General features: G+C 34.3%; 1 long non-coding RNA gene across 3 annotated transcripts; it reads left to right on the forward strand.

Annotated features, from left to right (window-relative positions):
- The first annotated feature begins 213 nt into the window (after positions 1-213).
- On the forward strand, positions 214-4,118 carry LOC113276205. Of its 3 annotated transcripts, none has more exons than XR_003324152.1 (6): positions 214-372; positions 596-1,989; positions 2,068-2,217; positions 3,212-3,270; positions 3,437-3,676; positions 3,816-4,118. It is a non-coding gene; the product is annotated as an uncharacterized LOC113276205 (long non-coding RNA). The 3 variants fall into 3 exon arrangements; XR_003324153.1 differs by lacking the exon at positions 3,212-3,270 and having other exon boundaries at positions 596-705; positions 1,375-1,989; XR_003324151.1 differs by lacking the exon at positions 3,212-3,270.
- Positions 4,119-15,178: the final 11,060 nt, after the last annotated feature.

Genomic DNA, 15,178 nt, shown 5'->3' on the forward strand with positions numbered 1-15,178 from the left:
TGTACTAATGATGATGTTTTTCCCTATGGACGGTCATCCATATTTTGGACACATAAAGGACGGTCCAGACGGACGTTTTCACTAACATCTCCAGTTTTTCAAAATTGGAAGGAGATCTATATTTCTGACACATAAAGGAGGGTCCAAATTTTATTAGATATATTTTTATACTCTACCGCCACGCGTTCAATCCTTGAATGGAAACCCCACAATGCATACAAAACGTTACCTTTTCTTTAGCCATTAATTCAGCATACTGTAATTGAAAACAATGAAACGACTTTCTCCATTGATTTTGGTTACACTCACTTCTCTACTCCTCCAGAGCCACTTTCCCTGTTCTTCGTTTCTGTGACCCCCTATACGCTAGAGGTATGATTCTTTTCTCATGTATCTTAATTTCATAGATAGAGTTAGGGTTTTCATAGTCTTGATATATTATGATTTTTTTTTTTTTATGTTTTAGCTTTAGTTTTTTGTTTTGATTTTTTCGATGCGATTCCTTATCGAGAATGTTTCGTTAAGGTTTTTTTTTTTTCTTCTTTTTTTCATTATGAGAAATTGGATTAACTGAATGTTATTAATGTTTTGATAGATGAGATTCCGACGCAGAAGATGAATTAACTTCTGCAATTCAAACCTCTTTTGGCTTTGATTCACTTCTCTCACAAAGACGCTTCCTTTTTTTTCGTTTCAATTTCGCAGGTCTGATCAAGTTTTCTTATTTCAATTTCGTAGACATAGTTAGGGACTTTTTTTTTTTTACCTTCATGGGGTGTTTGATAAAATTCCTGAATGAGAAGTAGTACTGACATTAAATCCTTCCTGAATGTGTAGCAATTACAAGGTATAATCTTGGTTTCTGTCATTGTCATTTTCTGCCCATATTTTTTGTATTGGTTTTCAATACATGGAGAATGTCTACTATGATTTTGCAGCAATTTTCTTGCTTAACAGTTGATTTATTTTAGTTAGTGTACTGAGATAGAAGTTTATAGACACCAATTGAACAATTACTTAATAGATTGAAAAGTGTGGCATGGTTAATAAAGTAAATTTGAGTTTGTTCTTTCTTATCTTTTGACGAGCAAAGTTGTTTTGGTTTTAGATTTCACTAACTAAAACTATCTCCAATGAAAGTCGAACGAGGGTTGCAAAGAAATTATGTTCTAATCTTGAGTTGATTGTGTGTTCAGTCCAAATGTGCCTAGCTTTCTTAGTATCGTGTTCTCATAATGAGACAACTTTAGTTTATTCATAACAAAGGATATTGTAATTACCTTGATGACAAGTGATATGTGAGATAATTTATGATTATTTTATGAGAAAATAAATATACCTTTTTATATAGGATTTCCATGGTTTCTTTTGCAGATTTCTTACAATATGCCATACATTTGTGAAGGTTATATGCTAAGTTTCCCACAGGTTCATAGTCCCATTTTCATTTTGTTGATCAAAAAAAAAAACATGGAAGGTACATGTATATTATGGATTTCTGAAACTTTTCTCATATATGCAAAACAGTTCGTTTTGGCTTCTCTGGCACTTTGCTCATACATGCAAAACAGTTCAATTGTCGACTATTAATCCACTCTACTAATTTATATATAAATTACAACCGGAGTCTAAACCCCAAGAGAGTTTTGAACTGAAGAGCCTATTTTCCACATCTGAAAGCATGTTTAGGATTTAAACATCTAAACTTAATGTTGATTCAATAATGGCAAAACTTTATAAACTCATGGTTAAAATATTCTTCCGGAAAGTTTAAGGTTATGTTGCATTACTGCCACAAATTAAAAGTAGGCCTGGTAGACTTATTTATTAGCCTAGGTTATTCTCAGTTAATTTCAATAATGATATTTGAGGTGATTAATTCGTATAGAGAAGATAACCCTTACACGGACAAACATGCAATAATGTTCCATTTGCTTGGGGATGCAGTCCACGTCATTGTTCCGAGTACATAGCCACATGTAACATGAGGTAATATTTCAATGTATATATACGTAGAAGGTGCTGAGTACCTATTTCTGGCTCCAATCTAACCAAGTTTTATTGCAGGTGGGATAGCTAATGGCATTTATGGCCCAAAACAGCAAATTTTCATTCTTTAAAGTGGTGGAAGTAGTTGTTAGGGCAACTTCTCTGTTGATCATCATTGATCTTCTAGCGAAATTACTATCAGATGGAGTGGATATTTCTGCAAATAAGGTAGCGCTTAACTTCCTCAAGTTTGTAACAGTATTGTTTTAGTCAACAACCTTGGTTGGTTTCTAGAAATTAACTCACACCAATAACAAATCGATCTAATTGGTTCCATGAGGAACCAAATGTCAAATATTCTTAGCTTTAGATCTAACTTACGTTATTTTCTGGAAAGCAAATGAATCTAGGCCAATCAAACAATATGAATCTAGGCCAATTAAGTGTTAGACTAGGATGGCTAGCGAGAATGCATATGCCGAATGTTTCTTTCAGATGACATCTTTAGATATAAGATAACAAATATAGGTCTTGGCTAATTCAACTGAAAAAATAGTTTAATATGCGATTTGATTGGTTACATGATCGTATATTGGCCTTTTACATAAGTGGTTAAGAATTTGGTAGCATGAATTTAAAATGATAACTAGCATGGAATTGTATTATAACAACATATCAATGTGCGCACTGGATCAATGTGCCAGTGAAGTACTCCCATGTTGCTACCGTTAACATCATTGCAAATTAGTGAAGTGAGGGGAAACCACAATGATTTTCTTCTGGATATAACTGTAAATGAGATATGCCATAAACAATAATCGTGTATGGTCCTGCGGAGTCATTTTGAAATTTGATACCACAACACAAGGAAGTTAGTGGAATTCGATCTACCTAGAAGGATCCCAGAATCATGGCCGAAGTATTTACATGCGCTAAACTTTTACCTTGAGGAAAGCAGTTTGTTGCTGATTTTGGGAGGTGTTTATTGTTATCCACATGTGAAAAAATCTCCATTTGCAATAAGTTTTAATAAATATAAAACATCAATCATTCTTTTTTGCTCTAAATGAAAATATTGTTCTGCAGATTGAAGTGAAACGGGCAATATGCCATTTAAACCTTAATTACTATTGATGATTCTTATAAACTTACAGGCCCTACGTTTCTCCATGTATATATCTTGAGAATTCTGTTGGCCCTGCCACATTTTGTATATTTGCAGGAAGAAGCCAGAGATGGATCTGAGGACAAATTGACAACATATAAGAATTTTCTTTTCAAGTACAATGATTACTTCTTCTTTTTTTGGATCTACAACCCCATTAGCTAGACGCATTAGGAGGATATCCTATTAGTTGCGTCTTTAAACATATACAATGTTCCAAGAAGTTCGATTTTGTTTTCCTATTTAATAGATTTTAATTGATAAAACTGTTTCTTTATACAGTAATACTCTAAAATGGATGCCTCGAAGAGGGGAAGACAGAAACTTGACTAATGGGAAGTTAGGTCTTGCTAAGGGTGCAAGAAATCAAAATTAGCTGGGTCTGCAACTGTATACCCATGTTTTCAAGTGGCTCCGTCCCTAATGTTTAATGCAAATTAAGGGTCGGGAACATACACGGTCAAACCTCAACTTCACCAACCTTCATGACACAACTTTAAGAATCAGCAGTGACGCTTCAAGGTATCCACAAATAGTCCATATGGATATATATACTTGAAGAGGGTGAAACTGTGTATTCCATATAAATATGATTATCAATTACATATTTTTATTAGATATGAATTTAACAAGACTAAATTCTAATACATAACTTTTTCAGGGAAACAAGGGCCTAAGTATCACTCTTTCGAAGAAAAGCGATCATGTTATAGGGGAACATACAATGAGTTAATAAGGTCATATTAAGCAGTAACAGCAGCCCAAAACCCATGCCGTTACCGCACGGTTCATATCCTAGTCTAGATTATAACAAATTTGTTTATTAATTTCCCATTGTGCTATTAGTCATATATATATATATAAATAGTAAATTTGTTAATAACTAAATATGTCAATGAAAATTTATGGTAGTTGTGCTGGTGGTGATGTTAGTGGGTAGTAGAGGAGGCGCTAACGTTACTTAGTGTTGGTGGAAAATGGGAGGGTGGGGGATCCAGCCCATGAAAAGGATGGGCAATTGTCTACGTACCCTGGTTGGCATGTTAACTTCCATAAGTAATTTTTCTAATATAATACGAGCTAAAACCACAATTTTTACCATCTTGTTCACCCTGATATTTTTTTGCCTTTTCATAGCTAAATTTCTAATTCTGACCCCGGTGGAAGAAAATGGGTGGTTCAAGAGTTGTGTGCAATTGTGAGCAATAGTGGAGAATGTTAATTATATGTCATTACGACATAAGTAACGTTATACCGAGGAAGTTGCATAGTTGATCGTTTACATTGTTTAAATAAACTCGATTACGATACGAAATAAAATATGCCAATTACAATAGATCCTTAAACAATTTTCACTTTATATAGTAACAAGAAAGAAATGACACGGGTTAAAAATACCACACACATACACTCAGTATTACTTATTATCAAGCATGTGTCGTCCGGCTGGATAAAAATGCAACTCATATTTGTTTAGGGGACAGATAAATCTATGGTTATGATTGTCCGTGTAAACTGTTATAATAGACATATGTGATTAAAAGTTCGAAGCATCTACAACCGTCTTAATTTGTTTATATTAATATCTCTTAACAAATATTTTATTAATTTTTCTTAATAAATGTCTCATTAATTATCGTAATTAACATACTTCTAGTAATATATAATAAATTCATTAATAACTATATCAATATATTAAGGGTGGTTGGGAGTATTGGTTAGTTTAATTGCATCCAGTGAAAGTAATGATGGTGGAAAAAATAATGGTAATTGTGGTTTTGGAGATAGTGATTGTTGGTTACTGCGATAGCAGGCAATCCTTATTTTTTATCGGTATGAATATATAATAGGGCATAAAAGTTGTGGTTGACTTTCTTTAGCACGTTAAAATAAACTTGGTTAGAATATATTTAAAAAAATAACAATTACAAAGCAAGAGGAATCATATTAATAACTTTATATAGTAACAACAAATAAATGATATGGATCAAAATTGACATATGAAAAAGTTATTTATTATGAAGGCCGCGTCGACACGACACATGTCAAGCTCTAGATATATATATATATATATATATATTTATATTATAAAAAGAAGTTGTGTTTGTCTATTCGGATATATCCGACCATCGATTTCGTCATCCGACGGCGGGGATCGAGAATTGGACGAGGTATATTTTCGGTCGTCGGATCCCTGGATTTCCTCATTTGGCTAGGCTACCTAATTAATAAATAAAAAATTAATAATTGCATATTCAGATCCCGATAATTGTGGTTTGCTAATGGTCGATCCTTAAGTTTCTTCATATAACTATGTTTCAATTCCTTGATATAGAAACAAATTTGGGTGAGTTTTATAAAAAAAGAAAGGCCTATCTAATGGCTGACATTAATTGCCGTTTTTACTACGCTTCCATAATATGTCTTTTTCCTGATATAATTCTAGAACAGAGTGTAACAAGGAAATAGAATTGGTAAAGGTTCGAGTCCATAAATACCTATAAAAACGCTGCAATTTGGTTGACATCTTCTCCGGATATCTTTCTCTGCATCTATGGCAGATATGGAAGAGGTGTGTGTGTAGGTTGAGTACTTGATAGCTTGATACAGCAGTTATCGGTTTGTTTTCAATTGGAAGTCTCTGTATGGAAATCGATTTGGGGCAAGAATCGGGTTTCATACTGGTACTTATTTGGCGGTGATCTTGCTGCCGTCTTTTAGGTGATTAGTTGATGAGTTATCGAGTATCCGGAGTCCATATTTGATCTAGAGATATGGGTTGGCTTTGGATTTGAATTCTTTGCAGGGAAACCGATTTGGAACAACTAATCGATCTAGAGAAACCCAGGACCACCCATTGAAAGACACAATAAATATTAGACAGAACTAAACCATTATTACCATCTTGGTTCCACTGGGTCGCTGCTATGAATTCGTTAGCTGTTTACAAAGAGTTGGATTAAGAATTTGGGTAGTATTCGCTGAAGATTACTGGACATGGCTAACTATAATCGGAATATGGCTGAATTTAGCTTCCATGAATTCGTTAGCTATTTCCAAAGAGTTGGAATAAGAATTTGGGTAGTATTTTCTGAAGATTACCGGACATAGCTAACTATAAACGGAATATGACTAAATGTAATGTATTGTAAACATTACCAGCTTGCTTCCACTGGGTCGCTGCCATGAATTCGTCACTGTTCACAAAGAGTCGGAAGAGGATAAGTCTTATTGGTGTAGAAGAGGATAAATTTAGTGTTACGTAAGCCTGCCAATATAGAAAGTGTTGCTAATAGCATGGGATATGAATTTGAAGCATGATGAATTGTTTCAAATCTACAAAGGTTGTAGCTTGCATACTAAAGGTAAGTTCAAAAGTTTTTGGATTAGTGGAATCTCCACATGTCAACATGCTAACACAGAAGCCTGCCAATGTTTATACTTATACACAAATTCCTTTCACAACTCTCTCTATTTGTATTACTAGATGTTTATAGAACGTAGCATGTGGGATTGTTCAAAAAATTAACATTGGCGCGGAACCCACCTTACGAAAGACTGCCATCGATTAATTATAGTTAAATTAATTATTTCAAGTAGGAGGTGAAGAAATGTGAATTTTATATAAAATTAATAGTTGACTTAGTTTGTTCATCCCGAACACACAATCGAGCATAGAAGAATAAATCTTCTGGTAATAAAAATATGCCAAGAAAAATGACCATCAACATGGCTACTGTTATTAGTTACTCCAAAGCTATTTAAGAGGCTACAACCAGGGACGTAGGTATAAAGATAATTTGATCCTGCCAACAAAACATTGGGGTCACAGATCCTGACTAACTTATAGACTCACGGCTAATTTTACGATAAAAAAATGGTAAAATCGATGGAGAATAGATCTACCGGAAGTTAAGATTGTAATAACATAACTGACCACGTAATTCGGGATAGAAAAATCAATTCTTCTCGGTGATAAAATGTGTGAAAACGGATGATCATGAACAACTGTTATTCATTATTTCAAAGGAATTTAATGGCCCCTGCTGGTTTGATCCAGTGAATAAAACACCGGGACTGTAGATTCCAGTTAACTTATAAACTTACCGCTAATTCCAATATGAGGACTACGATTGAGGTCCGGACATTCAGACCAGACTAATTTCATTTGTTCAGAAAAACAGATCATCCTCAACTGATATTTGTTATTTCAAATGAATTTAAGGGCCCCGGCTGATTTGGTGCGGTCAACCAACAACAGAGAGGCTGCATGCCCTGGCTATTTTCGAGTGTAAACTCTGATTATGCTAATATATCGGCAAAGTTGAACACTATTAATAAGACAAGGGTTGACATATAAAAAAAAATAAAAATTGACAGACACCGGGACTGTAGATTCCAGTTAACTTATAGGCTTACCGCCAATTCTAATATAAGGACTACGACTGAGGTCCGGACATGATGTAGTTTTAAAGTGGTAAGAAAAGATTCGATACTCAGACTTTTTTTTCTCTATAGATTTGGCTTAAGATTAATAAAATAAAATACTAAAGAAAAACTAATTAAATTTGATTGTTTTTAACCAAGGAGAGATAAATCTAGGGTTTCGGATTCCACTACTTGTAATGTTTGTAAACTCAATAATGATTCCTTTGACACAAATACTCCTAATTTACTCAAAACAATTTCGAACCCAATGTCATGCTTTGGAAGATATAACGTTACAAGTTCTTTTTTTTTATTACTCTCGTCGTTATTTTAAAGCCTAATTTTTCTTCGCTTATAAAAGATCGGTAGAAACTACCCAAAACAATTATTATGAAGCATGTAAAGATGAGCAAAGTTTTAATAAATTAAAAGCACAAATATGGAGTAAATATATCAAAGAGATTGAATATTAAATATTACCCATTAAAAATAGTTTCTTCCTCCATTCTAGCACAAGAATTACTCCATTATTACAAAAGAGAAATAAAAATAATGAAATAAACACTCTACTCTTTCGCTCAGACTCCGGACCTCCCCTTTTTCTTGTATCCACTGCATATTTATAGCTTTCAAAGAAATCCACTTTCCTTTTCTATTCACCACTACCACATCATCACCGAATGAGAATATGCCACATGTCAAGACAATGGAAAATCCTCCAATAAGAATGTGCCACGCGTCAAATAATATAATTCTCATGCATTTATAATTTTCCTTATTTGGAAATTATTTATTGTTTATTAACTCCAACCATAAAGAATAATATTATTTCCATATTCTTTATATATTTAATTCCCATCAATTACTTCATGTAAATTTCTTACTTTACACTTTTATTTTCTTCATTAAAATAAATATCTCCATATATATCTTTTTAATATCTTATAAATGATGTCGACATAATGGGCTCCACACTTTCCACACTCTCATATCCAAATAATTGGACAAATCAAATAATTTTCCATCTTCTTCCTTTTGGGCCTAGCCCATTATAAATCACTTTATTTCCTCCATTTTACGAGCGGAATTCCACATTTTAGTCCATTGAGCTTTATTTCCCAAAAACACCTACAAATACACAAAATAGTAAAATAAGTACAAATATTGAGCACCAACAATATATAAAATTGAGACAAATTAGACACATAAATGCGTCTATCAAATACCCCCAAACTTATTATTTTCTAGTCCTCGAGCAAATCAAAATAAAATCCTAACTCACTGTCGCAGGCATCGCGGTTGCACTTAACGTGTGCAACAAGCCTTTAATCCCCTAGGTGGCCCGAGTGGCCGAGTTATAGTCTCGAGAGGGTTTACAAGAGTTATACCCACAAAACCTTTACTCCAGACCCTAACTATCTACGCAGAACTTTGGAAGGCACTAAAGAATCTCTTTGGTTGGCATACTCTCATTGATTACAAGAGGAAGTACCCTGATGCGAAATTCCAATTGTTGTACACGAGTTTGTACTCAAGCATACTAAATTTCATATATAAGTGACAGAGCTCTACTCAGATAGCCGCACCATGGACATCAATATCCTGAATCAAACAAATCACATGACTAGATTAAGAAGATGGAAATAGAAATAGATTGTTGCGAATGAATGTCATGCCAAGATGAATCCTATAACCTAATGGATTGAAATACTGGTTTGGACTAATATCAACAGAGCTGGTATATACAAGGGAACCAACGGTCGATAATCATAACTCTAGGTCACCATATTTTTATTTTACTCGGTCAATAAAATTAAAAATAAACGAAAACTGTACAGGGACTAGATTAAACTCTAGGTCAACATAACTGGCATATACAAGGGTACCAGTGGTCGACTTTATTGAATTTATTCTGGTTGGTACGATGGTCTAGTCTCAATTTTCTTTTCTTTCTTTTTTTCAACTTTTTTATTTCCTTTTTTTTTCTTTTTAGTAACTCAATCACCCTATTTCAACCCAGTGGACATCAACATAAAAATTATGCAAAAAATAAAAACATAAGTAATAAGATGATTCCGAAATACGATGAAACTATCATGTTATTTCTAACACCTGAGCTCTGTGCTTTTATGAATAGACTCTTTAGATGTTTCCATCTAATCAGATTGGTTCCTCAACTCCAACAACCAAGATACTTCCATCCACTTATATTGGTGAGTGCTATCCTTAATAAGCATAAATTTCAAGCTCTGGAGTTTATTTATTACAACTAAAAAGTTTCTTCCATACCCCCAAACTTAAATCTAACATTGTCCTTAATGTTCTAAAGATAAAATTAAAAGCATGAACAAGGAGAAATTGTTACCTGATGTAGTTTTGAAAGTGATAAGTAGAAGTTCGTTCAAAGACTTGTAAAGATTTGATTTCAGACTTAATTTTGGTTTCACTTAATGTTACGAGAGACTGGGACTCAGGATTCCACCAATAAATCCATTCATGCGATTCATATAGTTATTCTAGACAATTATAGCTCCAATAGAATATTGACTCTGTTTCTTTGCCAAGGTAGATTTTTGAAAAGCAACGACTATAAATCTAAAGCATGGGATATCAAAAGACTTAACCTAAGTATAACCCATCAATTGAAATCACAACCGTTCAATAAAAACCATAAAACAATTAATAATCCTTGCAAAAAGTCATGAAAGAATTAAATATAATTACCACACGCATGAAATATGGCTTCCTCCGTCATCCCAGTGTTGGGTTTTAGCTCCTCATATTATTCACGTGCTCAAAATAGTTGTTCATAGCTCAAATAGGTGAAAAACAAGAGAAAACTAATAAAGCAGACATTTTGCAACGCTGTAACGGTGTTACAAACAGCTGTTACAACGGGTTGAACTGTTACAGAGAAAAGATGACAAGCTTATGATATATGTTATCTATTATTGTTGAACAACGATACTTCTGTTATGATGTTTGAAAAAGACTGCCTCTGCGACTGTCCTCGTCTGTCCAATGTTTTCAGCTTCTCTTCTTCACCAACAGCAGGTGAATATTCCTACAACTTCACCTGTACTTCTCTGCTCCGATTCTATCGACCCCAAACTCTCGACAATCCTCCTGGGACTCATATCAATCTTTTTTATACGTAACAGGGTCCAAAATCCCGAGAAATCTTCCACTTTCCTCCTCCAAAAGTCTCGGACTTTTGTTTCTCATTTTATTCTCCTACATGTCTCTGCCTTGTTCAATTTTTTCCTAAACTCCGTCTAGACTTGATATAAATAATTCTTGGGGAATATCTTCTCCATACCTTCACGTACCTTCCAGATATATCCGTTATTCCCAGAAATATTCTTTCCCTGTATAACTCTGAAGAAAATTTCCTATTCTTTCTAACACGTCATCTTCCATGTATAGTCACAACAAATCAATCCCATTCCATACCAACAGAAATTCCACCAAATTCTCTTCCAAACCTCTTCCCGGTCCCACGTAACTACCGTCTTCCTCGTCACTCTGTTTTAGCCGAGATAACATGAGAACAAGCTATTTTTCCGACACTGACTTGATTACCTTCCCTGTTAGATACTAGCAGGCCCAAACCAACATGGTCCATTGAAAACCCACGAGCAAATCTCGTTCAAACACAAAACAGGGAAGTCCAAACTCTGTAATTCTTTTCCCGCCTAAATTCCACTTTCAAACCGAGAAGAAAATGTGGGGGTTCTTTTGTCCAGTGCGCTGGTGCTGCTATAACTGGGGTACACCTAGTAATTGAGGGTGCAAATAGCAGTGAAGCGCCCCTTATCTACTGGAGTACCCCTTATCCATTTGAGGGATGTCTTCAGTAATTTTCTCCGGAGATTCCAAATACCATTTTTCGAGCCAATTTCTCCGCGCATGTTTATTTCTCCAAAAATACCTACAAAGACATAAAATACCAAAATAAGTACAAAAATGGGTACTAACAAAATAGAAAAACGGGATCAAAATAGCCACATAAATGCGTCTATCACTTTAAGAAAAAGAGTTAAGGAAAGATATTACCGTGTTGCATGTGCATGGCTTGCCTCCCAAGAAGTGCTAAGTTTAAAGTCTTCAGCCAGACTAAGAAAGGATTAGTCACCTCATAGAATCATAAAGTAATAGCCGAAATATCTGTGGGTCATCAAAACAAAATAAAGCTACCACAAATAAAAGGAATCTGCAATATTCCAAGTAAATGAACAAATAAAGCATACCCTTGTCTAGTTTCCCGTTTAAGACAATTGATGCGTGTCATGAGTGCAATCAAATTAAATCACTTATTTCCACACAATTAACTGGTAATGTAATGGAAGTAAGGATCATTCCCACGAAGAGAAGTGAGTTTTAGTTGTTAAAGTGTCACAAAGGTGGGGTTGTTTTTAAATTTGAATAAAGTAAATAAAAGCAATTGAAAAATATTAAGTTGTAAGAAATAGAGAGATGTGATTGAGGAATCCTTCTTCGTTAATAAACTGTCAATGAGTTAATATATTCATCTATTCGTCATTGACCATAGATTATCACCAACCGTACAATAGCAAGTACGCTTAGCTATTCCCAAAATTCTTTATATCACTGGATAATAAGTACGCTTAGTTACCAGATTCTATTCGTATGAACCACCTTAAGGTACGGTTACAAGATGTAACTCATCGAATGCTTTAGGGTTTGTGAATTTATGTTTGATCCTAGTAGTTAGACTTAGTACGCTCGGTCTACTTGCTAGGGTTGTGTTTACACGCGATCGTTTTACAGAATCCCTCTGCAAGGTCTCACGTTCTCTACTTGTGTAAGGAATTATTCCACAATTACGGATATCCTAACCCTTACTAGCAATAGATTATACTAACAAATATATTTAGTTGGACACCTAAACAATCTATCAATCAATCATAAGTATTTTAATAGTAAACACAAACGATAATTATATGAAGAAATCAAAATAGATTCATAAATTAAATCAAATCAAGTTTACAACTTAGAATTCATCCTCAATCAATAGGTGTTTAGCTACTCATGGATGTAGAAACATCCATGATATACATATGAGAAAAGTAAAGAGATAACGTTACGATTGAGAATCGCTCTGAAACCCTAGCTTTGATATTTCTCCTCTCCAAGACTTACAATTTCGTGACCTAATGATATGATATCATTTTACATAACCTAACACATTTTTATAAGTTTACATTGCTTGGTTTTCATGTATTTAGTTTGGTTCAAGAACCCGACCCAAAATAACGAAATAACGTTCCCAAACGTGGCCTTACGCTTTCCAAGGTATTTATACACGTTTTCCACTTGCTAAGTTCGCAAACCCAGTCCGCAAACTTCAAATTCCAGCAGAAATTTTCGGAATTAAAGTATGAAGCCCGTCCGCGAACTTTACTGTCTTCGGTATTCAATAAAAGCTTGTTTTGGCCACAACTTCTTCATCCGAACTCGGAATGACCTCATTATTTTTGCATTCTTTTTATATTTCAATTATCTTCAAGATGGTGATGATAAATCCTTAATTTGAATGAGTTAAGATCGGTCTTTAGCCCTTTTCTTGATTTTGAGCGTTTTGCTCCTTTTCGTCGCTTTTCTTCCACTTCTCTTGGACTTGGGCACTTGGATTCTTGAAATACTTCTCTTCCTAACTATTTTCAGCACTTTGTAGATCCTTTTTGGATGATTCACCTAATAGAGACAAACAAGAGAAAACAAGAGTAATAATACGAGAATATGCAAGAATAATAGCTAAAACAAGTATGGAATGGACACTAAAATCATATGAATTATGCACTTATCAACAACTACATATAGTTGTGGTTCAGGTTCTATAACTGGCTCGATTAAAATACTTTCATGTGCTGGAATTCCTCAAAGCTAAGATCCGGTTCAGGTATTAGAGTCTGGAAAAACTCAAGTAAAAACTTAGAAGAACATAATAATAACCTAAATAATTGCGGATCCTTAAAGTCAATCAGTGTTGACTCACAAAATTGACCATGATGAAAGTGGTGGTCAATCTTAGGAAAATGTGTCGTTTCTAATATCCTAAAGTACTTAGGTTTAGTTTCAAAACTCAGTAACTGACACATTTGAAATTCATACGTTCCCACATTTGGAAGAAAATATTTGGTGGGAAAACAAAGTCAATCTGGGTATATCCCGGGCAAACCACACCAACCAGAGGATGGGTTTCTAACAACTGAACTTCCTTATAGAAATCACCAAGTTCAGGAAAACGTGTATGAATATAATCTTTTAAAATGGTTGACGCACATATGTCAAGTCCCGAGTGAGGGATCTCTGTAAGAGATAAAGGTAAGTCACAAGGAGAATGATAATCACTCCCAAATTTAGAGTTTTGGGTGTCTCTAGATAGACTAGCTACAATTTCCCTAATTTCTAGATCATCAGAATCCTGAAAATGGTCAATTGCTTCATGTAGATTATACTCAGGTGATGCATCCTCACTCATATTTAAAAGCTCTACGAGTTCATCTTCTTCGTCTAAGTTTATTTTTTTAAATCGTTAGCCTCTAAAATAATATTCTCATAATAAACTCGTTCCTCTAAATCATTATCGTCTTCGTAACTAGGAAATTCTACATCGTCTAAAACGGAGGTATCTCTAGTCAAATCCTCGTCCTTTTGAATAGGTGAATAATTATTAAAATTATTTGGATTTGAACTAGAAATAGCATTACAAAGTTCAATTGGAGTAACAAATTCTTGATCACTATGCCCATATATTTCAGATTCTTCATCAACATTATCCTCTTCATAATCATCGTTATAATAACATGAAAATGGTTGAACCTCATCTTGATTATGCAAATAATTATCCTCATTTCCAAGGGTATTATTGGAAGCACTGTATTGGAAATTAAGATTATTTCGAGCAAGTCTTTCGTTCGTCTCTAACACAAAATTACTTGTATTCTCAGCCATCAGCTTGAGAGACTCTTCTAGAGAAAGAATAGGACCAGAAGGAACATCCATCAGTTTGAGAGACTCTTCTAGAGGAAAGATATGAACATAAGCATCATAATAAGGATTAGTTTTCAAATGTTTAATTAAGTCGTCCAAAGACGAGGAACTAGTACTGTAATATTCCTTATTTTCTTGCTCGTATGACCTGTGCGCGTGCGAATAGTAATTGGCTCACTATGGTATGAACCATAACCTTGAAAAGATTGGTGCTCCCAACCACTATGCACATTATGGTCAAAGTAGTAGTGTCCATTTTGAAACTCTGTCTGTTAATCATTATATTTGTCTTTATAATACCAGCTAGACATTTTCTGTGCACATGCAAATGCAGGGTCGACTAAAATAGGTAGGTTCAGGTTACCTTAAGAAGAATATACCTACATCCAAAGACTGGTCAACAATACTGGGCTAAGGTTTGTGGTGTTTCGGATGATAACGCCCAGAGGGTTCACCTTACTAAACCACGTGTTTTCCTAAAATCGGTGTCGGAAGATGCAATTGGTATGTGCACATGTAAAAAAAAAATATTTAAAAAAAAAACTAGTCTAATTATGTACAATTTTAATTTAAATATTT

Source organism: Papaver somniferum, chromosome 4 (genome assembly GCF_003573695.1).
Source record: "Papaver somniferum cultivar HN1 chromosome 4, ASM357369v1, whole genome shotgun sequence".
NCBI classification, from domain to species: Eukaryota; Viridiplantae; Streptophyta; class Magnoliopsida; order Ranunculales; family Papaveraceae; genus Papaver; species Papaver somniferum.